The sequence below is a fragment of the Dreissena polymorpha genome, chromosome 9 (genome assembly GCF_020536995.1).
Source record: "Dreissena polymorpha isolate Duluth1 chromosome 9, UMN_Dpol_1.0, whole genome shotgun sequence".
Classification (NCBI taxonomy): domain Eukaryota; kingdom Metazoa; phylum Mollusca; class Bivalvia; order Myida; family Dreissenidae; genus Dreissena; species Dreissena polymorpha.
Window position 1 is genome coordinate 27791975 of NC_068363.1, and position 15635 is coordinate 27807609.

Below are 15635 nucleotides of genomic sequence, written 5' to 3' on the forward strand. Positions count from 1 at the left end.
AGATATGAGTTTTGTCTCAACAATCAATATTGAACACAATACTGTACAGTTTCGATATAGTTTTATTATGAAGTTTTATGCCACGCTTAAACAAAATCTAAGTCAACGACTACAGGTAATGAATGAAATAATAATGAAGTATCCTAAAGCAAGAAACGGTATGCATACACTCAATCCACTGTCCCTGTGCGTAATCCTGATTGCGTTTGAATTGAAGGAAGAAACGATGACACAAAACAGAGCGAAAAGCGAAAAACCGAGCCATAAAGGTTCCTGTGGAGCTCGCCCGAAACCGTGAAAATATTTTCAACAGACCTGTCCAGTAGCAAGATACTATTTTATAATAACGGGTTTTCAAACATTGTAAACTATCCAAAAGGGAAAACATAAGTTGCCGAGCATGATCAGCTAAACAACAGCCTATACCATTTCCAATATCATGTCTGGACATTCTTAGTAGGTTTTAATGTTTGCAAATAGTATGATGAACTAATAACAATAGGCCCCTTATATGTTTGCACACACCAATTAACCTGTAAACACTCGTTTAGGCCATAATAATGCGTTAATTATTCTCAACACTCCAAGGTCATGGAATAACAGACAATATTTGAAAGTTAAATATATAAACAAAACCGTTTAAACGTATATATGGAAAAAATTCTCTATACCAGTTATTAAAGTACATTCTGCCCCTTGTTATCGTTGAATACATACCTGAAATGCTGAATAAAACATAAAATCATTTGCTCCAAAGTCCAATGCTCCTGGTACGGTAATGATGTATTTAAAGAAATGATTTGGAACATCAGGTGATTTGCAATGTTCCAACAGATGCGCCTTTAAATATTTTATAATCATTGCGTATAGCTTCACTGAAGGGTACTATTCTCCTCTGTGGTCTTCAACATAAAACTCGGATATTTTAATGCCTATGGACAGTTAACATTATGTTTAAATACATATTGAAACATATATCATTAATTATGCGAATTAAGTATAACATTTGAATAAATGTTTAATAATAAAGCTTTAATTCGTACTAATTGGCCAATATAACTATTAAGGGTATTGTGGCATAGACCAACCATACGATACCAAAATAGTGTAAAAAAACAAGTTCAAACACGATTTACTACACGTTACGAATATTGAACAGTTTGCTTTTCGTTATTACAATGTTTGTTTTAATAGGAAATAACATAAAGGTTCCTACAATTGGGATACATTACATATAATGGGACTGCTATGTTATAAAATATAAATCTTACTCAATAGATTGTGCCCGAAGCATTCAAGCAATACCTTAAACAAACGTAAATTATTGTTTGTTGAATTCCTTGTTACGTAAATCATTATACATGTACATTATGATTAGTGTTTAGTTATATGTGCGTCGGGGCTATCCATATTTCTTTCTTATGCGAAAATTATAAAGTAACATTTTAATTCGTTAAAAATCCGTACGTTGAAACTAAAATCTTGGCGTCAGTTTTGGGTACTTTCAATCGTTATTGAAAAAAGATCTTTGCATCAACTTACTATCGAAACTGTGATGTTTGTGACCATTTTGAAACAAAAATTGAAAAAAACACTCTCACCTTGACTTAGAGAGGGCTACTAGTTATCTCTGCAGGCGTTTGAATAATACGGAAGTTTAGATACTATAAAGGTAATTAAAAAAAAGATCTATGATAATCATAACAAGCGTTACATTGTTTGTCCGATTTCGATTTATGATAATCAATAAACAAACATATTTTTATCTTTGCCATGAGTAGTATTTCGCTTACTTGAATATAATGCATATGTTATTTGTTAATGCTAAGGCTATTTTCTTGGAAATTATATTTTTTTAAACAATGAAGATGTTCTACATGGCAGTTCTATACCACCATACAAGTGCGTTTGAGAGCCATGTACAACACAGCTGCACATTAAAGAGCTATGCTGAGAAATTCTGTAAAGTCAGAATGTTTAATTTTAATCATATACACAACGCTATAGCAAAATGGCATAATTTGCTAATTCGTTCAAATTACTCATATAGATCATAACGTTATGTCGTCTTACAGCTTCAAATCGGTGTAACCGTAACATATTTTGTTGTCATAAGTTCACACTTAATCCTCTATTCCCATAAGGCCCCATAAGGAAATGGCAACATTTCAATGGCATTTTCCTTGCGCCCTTTGTTTAATGTCAGATTGTGCAAGTAAATGATCATTTTTTAAGATCAATATGTTTTATATATATAATTGGAATAAAAAACAGTCAAATTAGAGCATTATATTCGCCCAAATGCAGGCCTTCTAAAAAAAACAGAACTCGGAACTTCGATCGCGAAAAAAGAACAGTACTATAATAAACGATTCACAACCGTTCAGCAACCAGCCTTGTTCCTAATAACATGCACTAACTCTTGCAAGCTCATATAGGATACATGAAATTACCACAAATGGTATTTGTGCGATTGTTGACTTGCTTTCAAACCAGGGCAGAGCAAGACATAAGCAATGCTTTCATTTACATAGTTTAACACGTCAAATTCAAGGAACAAGAAATACAACATAATACACTACAGTGACCGCAGAAAGATAGTTTCGGGTCACAATTTGTATGTTCATGAACGTAAAACACAAATTAAAAATAAAGAATCGAATTACAATAAAGAAATCAAGCTATCTGCATCAATTTTAGTTTGCTTTGAGAGAAACGGATTTATTTTATACAAACCTGTTTTTGCAGTGTATGTTCAAATTACTAAAAAATCTCCATCCAGTAGTGGTCCCGTCTTCTGTTAAAGAATAAAAATGATCTTCTGCCTCAAAATCAAATGAGTGAAAATGTCCACTTGGATCCAGCAATACTTTTGACGTAGATTACATGTAGATTGTGTTAAATTGACTGTTTGTTGCACAAACTACACATATAATCCATTTCATAGTAGAATAACGACATCAGAGATAAAAGGAAAGGAATTTTGCTTCTATGAGTAGTGTGGGAATGTAACCATCAAATTTAATTAATAAAATATCCATAGGAATATAAATTGCCAAGCATAGCATGAGGCCCTTCCATATAGTATTTGTTCAAATTTCTTATCAGTGGAGAATGCTGTTTCGTAACTAACGACAAGTAAAAATATTTTTCCCGCCCTTTTTTAATCAGCAAAACAAGTGAATTTATAAGATTTTTCAAAAAGTAATTTTCCTACAATTTATATCTGCCAAATAGAAGGAGACACACTTTCACGTAAAAAAACTGTATAGTGTTTTGCTTATTAGTTTTCCACTTATAAAATTATATTGCTGCTGATGTGTAACCCTTTGTGAAGGTTCAAATATCATTCATTGGAAACAAACAAAAATCGAAAAAATTGAAATTTAGGGTTAAAACTATTGGATTTGGAAAAATATCTTACTTCAAGGTATGCTGTCATTTAATATAAAATGATGCGTAATGATGCTTAATATGCAAACATAGACTTTTTTAAAGTGCTTAATTAATACAATCCTAGACGTGTATATCCGAAATTATACGGTGCAAAAGCAATCAGGCAAGTAAGATGAACAGCGACGAGAATATAACAAAGACGAATACAAAGGCAAAAACGAACAAGACAACGAAACATAAAGTAAAAGAAAAAGAAGCGAAGCGTTTTCAAGCACAATTGAACTAGAAAACAGTATGTCGGAATACACGACGCAAAATAAAAGCAACCGTTAACAACAACATAAGAAAGGAAATAACATTGATGATGCGATACATGAACAAGATATCGAAGCAAAAGAATATGAACAGATTGTGACATCAAACAGATGAAACAAATGAACAGCAAGCTAGAACGAGTAGAATCCGCGATGATGAAAATGGAAACCAAATAAGAAAGAACTATTATAAATAGAGAAACAATGAAACACCTCTTTTTAGAGCTTTTAAAGTCACAAGTTAACATAAGGGACGTTTTAGAGGGCAAAATATTCGAGAGAGCGACTTAATTATACGCAAGGCACACAGAGAAGAAGAAATGATAAAACAGGATGAAAATGAAGCTGAGCAATACAGCAAACGGAACAATATAAAGATTAAAGATCAATATAAAGATCAAAGGAATACCAGATACAGACGCAAATAAACTAGGAACAGAAACAGCGAAACAAGTGAAAACTTTCTTCAAAGAGAAGAAGGTGGCAGAGCTTTTAATGAATTAAATACCAAACAGTGGTACCCAAAATTGTCACATTGTTGTTAAGTTTTTGTCCAGATTTACGACAGAATAATAAAAAACAGAAAACTGCTTTAAAAGTCGAACGTTAACGTGAATGCAGGACCTGACGAAGCTAAATTTGCAAGCCTTAATATGCGTCAAGAAGAGGAAGAGATTGACGAGGTAAAATATGCCTGGGCCAGCTATGGTGTACTCAAATACCGAAATCGGATGGGACAAGCACATGCTGTGAAACACAAAGAATACCAGGGGTGGCGGGACCTGCCATGGCCAAACCACGACAATAAGCCGAAAGACACACTCTTTTTTTAACAGTGTAGATACAAAAATGTACTTTATGCTCGTGAAATGACTTGTTTGTTTAACATACACAAAATGCTCTCTAAACGCTTTAAACTAATCACGAATAAAAGCCGATCTGTATGAAATGTAAACCCTTATTGTGCACGAGCTGAGCAGTTACTAAACATTAATCAATCAATTGTAATTGTTAACCTCTACATAAGCATTCGGACCCACTCATCCAGTAATAATATTCCGACTGGTAAAACGTGTTATCATAACTAAAGTACTGACAGTACTGGTATGGCAATGCTTATGAAGAGGATTGCTATGAAACCATCAATTTAAGTTTATCTACATCACCACAATTGTGTATGTGGGTACGAAAAGTTTGGTACGAAAACAAAATGGGTACGAACATTTTGGGTACAAAAAATATGCAAAAAATGGGTACGAAAAATGTGGGGGTAGGGGAAGTAGTACCCGTGGGGAACTTGACCTATTCAGCGAAAATGGGAGGCGGTTTACATTCTCGATCAAATATAAAAAGAAATATATTTTAAAATATATTCGACGTGTATTTTCTGTACTACTTATCTTAAAAAAACTTTCTGTTACAGTAAAACCTTTGTGGGTTATAACATTACGTTTCAGCAGATATATTCAAAACTTGACATGCTCTTTAATTACACCATGCTCTTTAATTTCACATGTATATCATACCAAACTTTATATTTCGTTGTTTCCTTTCCTAAGTTAATGATGTTATGTGTACGGACGTGATTTCACATGATTAGAAGCATGAACATATTATTTTTCTCTTTTGATTATTGTTTTTCCTCTAAATCAATAAGCTTAGGCATGTTTGTTCGTTAGGTACGGTAAAAATGTCCTGATGATTCCCGAAAGTATGTATGAGCACATAGTCGTTAGAGCACTTGAGTACGTAAGTTCGCCCAAGGACACATGGTAAGGTTAACTAAATCTCCACGATATGACCTAATATGTGCTTAAAACAGCAAACAATATCCAACAAACGAATGAATTATCGAACATAGTATGTGCACTGATGTGGCTTTGTAATTTCTGTTTGAAAGGTTTATTAAATATGCAAAATGAGAATGCACGCATAATATTATATTAATGTCAGTCCGTTCAATAACAATTACTATACATTAACATACTTCAAATCTACCTGAAGGTCAATTTCATTCTAAAAAGCCATTTTAAAAGCATGAAGCAGCGACCATTCGAAAAAAATCAAAATAATTATAAAATATATTATGCTAATTGATAATAGTTTGACAATATGTAATAGTCCTATTGTTTTATAATTTAATAAATTTACCTATTTTATCTATGGCAAAATAATAGTGATAATTTATTTATGATCTTATTATTATTGTTTTAAAGGAAATTTCAAATGTATAAAAAATGTTCAAGACAATTACTCGTTTTGAAAACGAAGTACTATCAAATGCTATAAAGCTTTTACTTGTGCATGTTCACAGTTTATTTAAAGTTGGTTGTATGTGTACATGTAAACGATTGACTGGAAAACTTACGTTCAACGACGCGCTATGTTTATTAATAAGCTTGTTGCAATCACTTTTTGATAAAAATCTATCTTACGTTATCACGTATATTGAATTGGGGTTTCGTCCCAGTTAATGTCCATACAATCTCGTTTGAAAGATGGTTTGTTTCATAAATCGTTAACACATTTGAATGTAAATCACAAAAATAAAGATACGTTTCGATAATGAAACATTAAACGTGATTTGCAAAAGCTACGTTTGCAATCTTACTCTCGAGCACAGTATCTCGACCAATCACTCGATCCAAACAGTTCACTCTTCTGAACTCTAAATTCAATAAGCTTGGATTAACTCAAGTCCAGACAAAAATCAGGAAAGACATAAAATAAATTTTTAATCTATTTATAAAATTGCAAAGCTTTAAGATGAATGAACCTTTCGATGCGGACGGGTCGAACTTCTTTTTAAATGCCATCCCTTATCTAAAACTCTTTAGACATTTATATATTATCATAATTTTAATAAAGGCATCCATCACGTAGCGATACGGTTTTCTATCATTATCTCCATAGATACATATACTAGGCGAATTGTATTCACTTCTTTTGAGAACGTTATCATATGAGGTATACTAAACCTATTTAAAAACGAAACGTGCTCGGCCCAATCATACATTCAAAATATTTTTTTTAGCAAAAGTAATTCTAGCTTGCAATGACAAATTCAAAGTGTGTATGTAAATGTGTGATTTTCTATTAAAATACTAATAAAGTAATTCAATATAAGTCATTCAACAATTGTTTAAAAGTATCCTTCAGAAAACGTGTGTTAGTCTCGAAAATTCCAGGATCTTTTTAATAAAGCTAGGTTCGCTTCACGAATGAAATCGTGATATAAATTTGATTATGGTATCATATTAAATCAGAGTTTCGGTTCGGTCCTCTCTTTAATCTCAGATACAATTTTAACGTTCCGAAACGATAACATAATTATCTGCAAAAATTGTTTATCGAGATCACGGTAGCAAATTAAATCGTAAAAATCACATCGCAATATTTATACAGGTCGATTTAATGCTAGGTTTCAACTTAAGAAATTTTCTTCACGATTGAAGGTTGTATCATACTGGCCGAAGGATTGAAATTATAGTTTAAAATGTGAACTAATCATGATGACTCTATCAGACTTAATCAGGTATGATGATATTTTAAAGACAATCTTGTCAATCTTGACTATCGTGGAAAATTCGAACAAGATCAATTGCGCTAAATTGTTTATCGAGATTGATAATTGTTCTACATAATCGTGATGATAGCATTTGATATTACGCAAGCGCAACGTCACATTCTGGTACGATCTGTTGCAATCTGACGAATAAATGAAGTATCGGTTGTATTTAAATCGATAGTCTGGGTGTATTTTGATATCGGTCCAGACGCAACTCTTGTAACGAATACCACCTATAATGCTTTGTACAATCAATCCACCATGAACGCCAGGATTTGATTAATGTAACTGAACTAGTCTGGTCCTTCAATTTCAATGTTTTATATAATTTGTCGAGAGTCTGTCAGCTATGATATGCTGTTTTGCGCTCTGTTTCAATCGGAACACGATTCGAAAATAACAGGTTCTACCATCGGATACGGTCTGCTAAAGAGTTGAGAAAGTATAACATGCGGTCTCACCATCCACATGTATGGCGCCTTGAACCATCATGCCTCTGTAACTATTTCTAGAGTCAACGCCTGTCACTGATTCCTGTGTCAGATAAGCGCCGATGTCTTTAAACAGCGAAGTCAAAATACTTTATTGTAAAATACATTAGTACATAGACAAACAACAAACATAAGACATGCAATAGTGGGGTAAATAAATGCTTATTCAACATTGGTGATAAAAAGTATGGAGATATAATAGATATATATATAATGGACATGAAATAATATTATTAATGGTTGTGTAAATGTTGACCACCTAAACGAAAATATATGGTCGGTGATTTAGGGGAATTTGTATTTGTCTTCATTTTTAATTTTAAATTACGCATACTGAGCCAAGTGGATACTATTAGCTAAATCAGTAGTAATAAATGTTAATTCGCACGTGACGATCACCTACACGAAACAAGCGTTTAGGTTGTATCGAAGAAATGGTTAGCAAGTATATACATCTTTCGTCCTGTGTCCTTTCTCAGTCTCCACTGTGTCATGCGTGGATTTGCCCCTTTCACAACTCGTTGTTTTCAACAGTACATAATTCTCACTTTCCGTGAGCTAACTCAGAATATGTTGTACGCCAAGAAAATGATTTCTGTACGTGACCAACGTGATGGCAGGTATCTCATCTTCCCATCATGACCGCATGTAGTCGGCCAGCACAGGTACGTCCCGAACAAGAGCTCTATCAACTTTCTTTGTACATCGGCGAGCACATGGACGAGATACACTTCACAGTGTCCGAGTACCAACATTTCAAGGACGTCACAGCCGTGTATGAGAAAGCTTTCGTCGAGGAAGAAGGTGAGTGCGAGGGTGAAGCATAAACTGGTAAGAACGCGACTACTGACCATAAGAAAAACACTCCAAAAGTGATAAATTACTTCCTTGTCACAACCCGGGAAACCGATCTCCCTTTCACAAGTAATACATAGTATTGTATTTGTCACGTATTTAATAAATTAAGACCAATACCTATTGCGTACAATATAAGATGTGATAAACGCATATATCTAACAAACATATTAAACAAACAATCTCATGATTAATTAATTTGACACTGCACCACTTTACTCGTTCTTACATAAAATATTGACATAACAAACGGACCATAGTAGTCCATATAAGTGATACAAACAATTCGTACAAGGAATAATGCTAAATTGTCACTGTGAAACAATGTATATTGGTTATACATCACCAAAAATAACCTGGAACCTACCTACGAATAAATATATTGAACTACCGTAACGAGCTATATATTTGTTTCCGCACTAGAAGCGATTTAAATGGATTGAAGCGTACCCCTTTAAGTGTACGGTTATTGCCTCGTTATGCTCGCGTTTAGCACGCATGAACAATAATAAAACAAATAATACTTGTGATGATATCATTTACCTCGAAAAGACCCCGGTTCGGCTATCGTCGGAGTTTCCTTTTTTCTATTTTGTTTCTATAATACTATTTTAATTGCAATTGAATTCTTTGGACCGATGCTTCATCTCTGAATTTAAGAAATTTATCTTTACACACGTATACAATGCAGATTTGAACAAGCTGAAGTACGAAATCAAACCTACTTGATTATTTAAAAAAATCAGAAATGATTTTTGTAATTACAACATTTAATACGTAAGAAACAAATGAAAATCTTAAGTCTGATTTAAAATTGAAATAAACAATCACAATTGGAAATTAAAATCACTGGAGGCATTTTTTGTAGATGGCGTAGGCTTCCTTGATAGAAATAGTGAATCGAAAAACTGTTTTTCGGAGATTACCAATCCAAAGGAGGCTGTTTTCTTACTTAAGCTCTTGTCTTCGTATTGAAGTTGAGCTGTTTATTGAAATAACTGTCCAATAAGATGTATTATCGTTTTATCTGAATTTATTGCATTTTTGTATTCTTTTTTTTTTCTTGCAAACACGCTCCCGCTACGGATGGTTAGAGCAGCGAACGTCAACAAAAACGAACAAAAGACACATTGAAAGTCTCCATAAAAACTCAAGTTATCAAGTTATTTAGAAATTAAATTTTATTTCTTGATATTAGAATGAGTTTCCTTTTATGCTCAGTATATCATTTCATTAATGCATTATTATTGGCGTTGCACTGAAGTGCGGCGACTCGTATGTAATACGTTTTTTTCGCTTATGGGAGGAGAAGTTATTTTACGGATCAATGTATATATTTTTGTTCTCAGAATATCTTGCATAGTGGTGATTTTTTGTGTAAATTAGTGTAAATTAGTACTGCATTTTTGCCTATAACATTTACTACAACATTTATTGCCAATAATTCAAAGCTAATTCTTTTAATCAATAACTGATCACAGGGATTGGACAATAATAAAAGATCACAGGGACTGGTCAAATAAGCGAACCGGTGAAACTATCTGATTTTGTATACAAACAAAACATAATCAAAATATATTTATTTTTTTTTTTAACAATAGCGCAGACTTTTGCTGTTCGAGTTTTGGTTAACGCGTATTTTCTTCAATTTTACAAGACGACAGCGATTACACGGTCATTGCTTTATTGATAACCGTTACACTACAGTCACTTATTAATATCTTAGCTAGAAGGTGATTTTTCAAGCGGTTCCGTAGTGTAGTGGTTACACGCTTGCTTCACATGTGAGAGGCCTAAGGTTCGAGCACAAGTAGAATCAAATTATTTTATTTGTGTTCTATGTTAACTATTTGTTTTGATGTAGACATTTCAGTTTTAATAAATATGCTGTTTTATTGTAACCATATTTTGTTTTTATTATGCCCATGAAATATATGCGTGAGAGGGTCGGGGGGGGGGGGGGGTCGTAAACACATCAAAACTTTTACAGTGTTTGCATATCAATGAGTACTCAAACCCTATCGCAAATGAGCAACGTAAGAATAAGTTCAGAATCATCTCCCCTTGAAGTTGAGAAAAATATGAAATTACGCTTACAAGATGAAGCAGATTTTTTAAATCTACACAGTTCTGTTTCATTAATGAAAACTGCACACGGATGCCAGTAAAAAGAAGGAAACCAATGTAAATAAATTGAACTATGAAATATTTGGGGGTTACAACACAAAATCATAGATAATGGTTATTTGGGGGTTATAACACAACATCATAGATAATGGTTATTTGGGGGTAATAACTCAAAGTCATAGATAATTGTTATACCAGTATCTTTTCCTATTTTGTTGAAAATAATCGGCCAATATATTAATATTTACGGTAGAAAAAACATCGTTCCATGTAACTTCATTGAGTGCCTTTTACACTGAAATTCCCTTTGATGCTTTGCATCAATACTTATCTTGTATCGTATATCATTATTCGTATATCAAGGTGCAGAATCAACGGGGTTTCTCGGGTTTTTACACACGGGCTGGACAGAATGTAAACTCACAGTTAAGAACTTTATGTTTGCAAATATCTAAAGTAATTTAAATACATTAAAAAAATCTTTGGTGCATAAAAGACAGTTTCTCTTGCAGTTTGTACCGATATCTTAATAGGTATAAGAATAAATCACTGAACACGTCTGAAATCGTTAACAAAATTTCACGTTGCGTAAAGCATAAGCGTGTACAACGAATGCAGTAGATTCCGAATTTTTGAACACGTACATCGGCTCATAAAATAAAGTAATTCCGATATATTTCATATTGTCATAAGCAGCATAAAAATATGATTTACGCACTAGTTGAAATTCTTAAGAAAAATAATTTTAAAAGTTATTCAAAATTATGCACCATTTACCGTCGTGTAAACATCCATTAAAGTTAAAAGGTGGAACCCCACAAAGTCACGTGATCCTGCACCCTGATAGAGGGGGCGAATATGAATTGTTTTGACCCGATTTTTCATATCATTAAAAATCGGATCACGCGGCTTCAACTGAACGTATGGCGTCCGTATTCAGTCTTAGACCAATAGTGATCAATAAAATTAAGCCACAACTCAACGTAAGAATCGAACATAGTTATTATGACAGGTAGCACACAATTTGGATAATACAAATATCGATAGAAACTGAACCCTTCTGTATATAAGATTGGTGTCTACATATGAGCTTTAACAGGATTCATCAAATAGCAAAATATTTAGTAAACCAAACACTTACCTCGAACACAACTTCTTTCCGATGCTTCTAATAATAAAATAACAACGGCGTGCTATTGAGACAATACCACACGGCAGAGCTGGGCCGGACGTCTATAATCGGCCCACTGCCGACATAACGGCCCGAGGGCCATTATGCGGCTAGGGCCGATTTTAGACGTCCGGTCCAGCTCTGCCGTGTGTTATCGTTTATATCACATATCATACTATTTTGGTCCTGCGCTAAAATGTTTACATCCTTCCGTACTTTTATTTTCATTCAATTGATTACGCAATTTATGACGTACCTCATGTGACATAATTTCAATGACGAAACTACATAGACTATCTGGATTTTAGGACAACAGTTCGGACGTAGAGAGTTTTTATTTAACAAGTAAATATTTTTTTAAGAATCGAACGATTCCAAAACGTATTTCGGATTTTGTGTTTGTCATGCATACTTGGGAGCTTCGATAGAAATAAAATTATTGTAATCACTTCGATATTCGATTTCGTAAATCGTGTTTATGGTGACAGTGTTTAGCATTCGATACAATCATGACAATGGTTCAAATAGTGTGATTTAAAATCAAAATAGATAAACGGATGGAATAACAGAAAATGGAATTACAAATCTTTGTTATTTTATTATTATAAGAACCGGCTTTAAATTGTCATCGAGGTTGGTGTGTAGTTTACTATAAATTTTGCTGTTTGACGAACCTTGTTAAAACAAAAATAGAGGCATTGATTTAACACACAGATGAATTTCAGTTTCAATCGATATTTGTATTATCCAAATTGTGTGCTACGTGTCATAATAATTATGTTTGATCCATTCGTTGAGTTGTGGCTTAATTTTATTGATCACCGTTGGCTAAGGCAATGACTGAATGTGAACGCCAGTCGCCATTTTGTTCAGTATAACATAAAGAAGTGAAACTCCAGCTGCTGGAGTAGTATTGAATTATTATTATAAACAATTAGTAGGTCTATTATTTAAGGCAATTGACCGATTGCCAAAACAGTACAAAACAGGACAATACGGCACAATACAAAACAACATAAACACAAATAAGAATAAAGCTGGGGTCACCGCCTTGGAACGGTAAATTTCAAGCATTTTTAATAAGTATTAAGCCGCGCGATCCCATTCTTTTCTGATATGAAACTTTGGCCCGGCTCAGCGGGCAAATAGAATTTATATTTGCCCGCTAGATACGAATAACGGCCCGCTCGCAAGGTCATTTTGTTACTATTTATAGTAACGATATGTGAGTGATATTCTGTTTTATGTTTTTCCATCCGTTTATCTATATTTATTTGAAAACGTTCTAGATGATATTATACTTGTCGGAGAGATTACAATTATTGTATACCTATCGAAGCCTCCAATTATGCATTACAGCACACACGCCGAAATAACGTTTTTGGTTCGTCCGATGCCCAAATATATTAAACTGTTAAATAAAGCTCCTTGTCCGAATTGACATCCATAAAATCCAGAGAGTCGAGCTAAAACTCGTGTGTTTCGTCACAGAAATTACGTCATATTAGATACGTCATTATTTCCGTAATCAATTGAATGAAAATAAAAGTACGTAGAGCTAGTTTAATACAGATCAGTGAAGGAACACAATAGTATGATACGTAATAAAAACGAAAACACCACATAATAACCCCCGGACCGTTATGTTCGCAGCAGGCCGATTATAGACGTCCGTCCCAACTCTGCCGTGTGTCATTGTCTAATAATTATTATTTGTTTCTAATACTACATACTGCTGCACATAAATGCACGATATTATTATAAATTAAAACACGTCATGCCGCTTGTTTCAAATAAACTAAGGAAACAATCAAGGGTGGGTATTCTGCAAAATAACGGACGGAGCCCGGGAGGGGGGGGGGGGTAATTTCCCAAATTTTAATATAGGTGTTTCCCACTGAAACTTCCGAAATTGGACCCATTTTTATACCGGAACTCTGATAAAGTAGACCCATTTTGATACAAGATTTTTGAACTAGCAGACCAATTTGTATACGATACCATTGAGAAAGTGGACCCATTTCAATACAAGAATTTTGATAAACTGCTTTTTTTACAAAATCTATAATTCGATTTTGCATGTTTTAACTTTTTGATACGGATACTTTCAAATCTATATGCATTTATATACAAGCAAATTTCTGATTTAAATACCCATATATATACTTAGATGCCTAAAACCATACCCATATCTATAATTTTAGTCGAAAAGCACACCCCATATATTTGGCACACCCCTAAATACCCGTACATAGGAAGTTACCCCCCGTGGGGAGGAAACTAATGTTCGAAAACATTCTAAAGAATACCGGATAATTTAACATTAAAATGAACACGCTTAAAAACGCCCTTTCAAATCATATCTTATCAACATATCTTATATTCAACGTTGTGTAATAAAAACATTTTATATTATGATAGAATCAATCATTATATTTACATAAACTGTAAACGTTACCTAATTTCATTTTAGTGCTATGTTTGCTGGCTTTCTCAGTCACTACTCTATCGATCGATATTAATTCAAATAGTAGCTATTATTTATATAAGTAAACCGGGCGTCACTCGCTAACCTTTTACGACTGAAATAGACTTTAACTTTAATAGACGTCAAATTCTCTTATGGTAAAATAATATATTTTCTTATAAGTGTCCGTCGTTCAAAGATGGACAGAGTGTAGAAAAAATATTTATCATGCATAAGTTTTTTTAGTACTGACTTACACAACACAAAAACCATCGTGTTAGAATCAATACAATAATGGTTCTATAATACCCATTTGTTAATACAATATAGGAAATTGTCACATTGTTTAAGAATGGTCTGATATCATGCTGTCATTAGTTCGGTAATAATATTGTGAACATACACATATTAACAAAATGCTTGTTTTAATATGTCGAACAAAAATAACTGCAGCTGTAATAAATTTTAAAATTTAGAATGCTATTATATCTATCTTCGCTGAAAATACAAATCTACGAAGATACTGTTCCGTGTTTTAAAACAATAAGTACAGGTGTTTGAATACATGCAGCAATAGTACCATTATTAACTGACAATACACTCGTTTTATCACATGCCATACCCTGTTTCCCATGTTCTATAACCATTACATATATTTTTATATTACTCATGTGTAATATAATTGTAAGCAGTTTCAGTGGCTTGGTTTTTGTTTTTTTGACCAATCGCATTTTGTTATTTTGCTGAAATGACGTTGCGACGTCAAATGACTTCCCGAAATGTAAACAACATCCGGGATTTATCTTTATGTTTGCGTAAAATTTATTTAATTTGCTCATTTAAAAGCATGTGATAAAAAAGATCTGACACTCGTTGTCATGCCATACCATATTTTATTAAACTCGTCAAGGAAATTCAAAGGCTCACTTACTAACAAAATTCCTGAACTCGTTTAATAAGATATGGTATGATATGACTACTCGTGTCAGATCCTATATATACTGAATGTGTTAAAATGTCATAATGTCCTACAATGTTAATTTATGACATCTCAACACATTCAGTATAACGAGTTAATTGGCAGTTAATAGTGGTACTATTGCTGCATGTATTCAAACACAGTTACGTATTTTTTTTTATCTAACTGTTTTTTAATTAAACTAATAAGCAATGGGTTTAATATTAGGTTAAAAATAAAAAACGTATTTATTTTTTCTTCAAACATTAAAATAAAACCATTTAAACA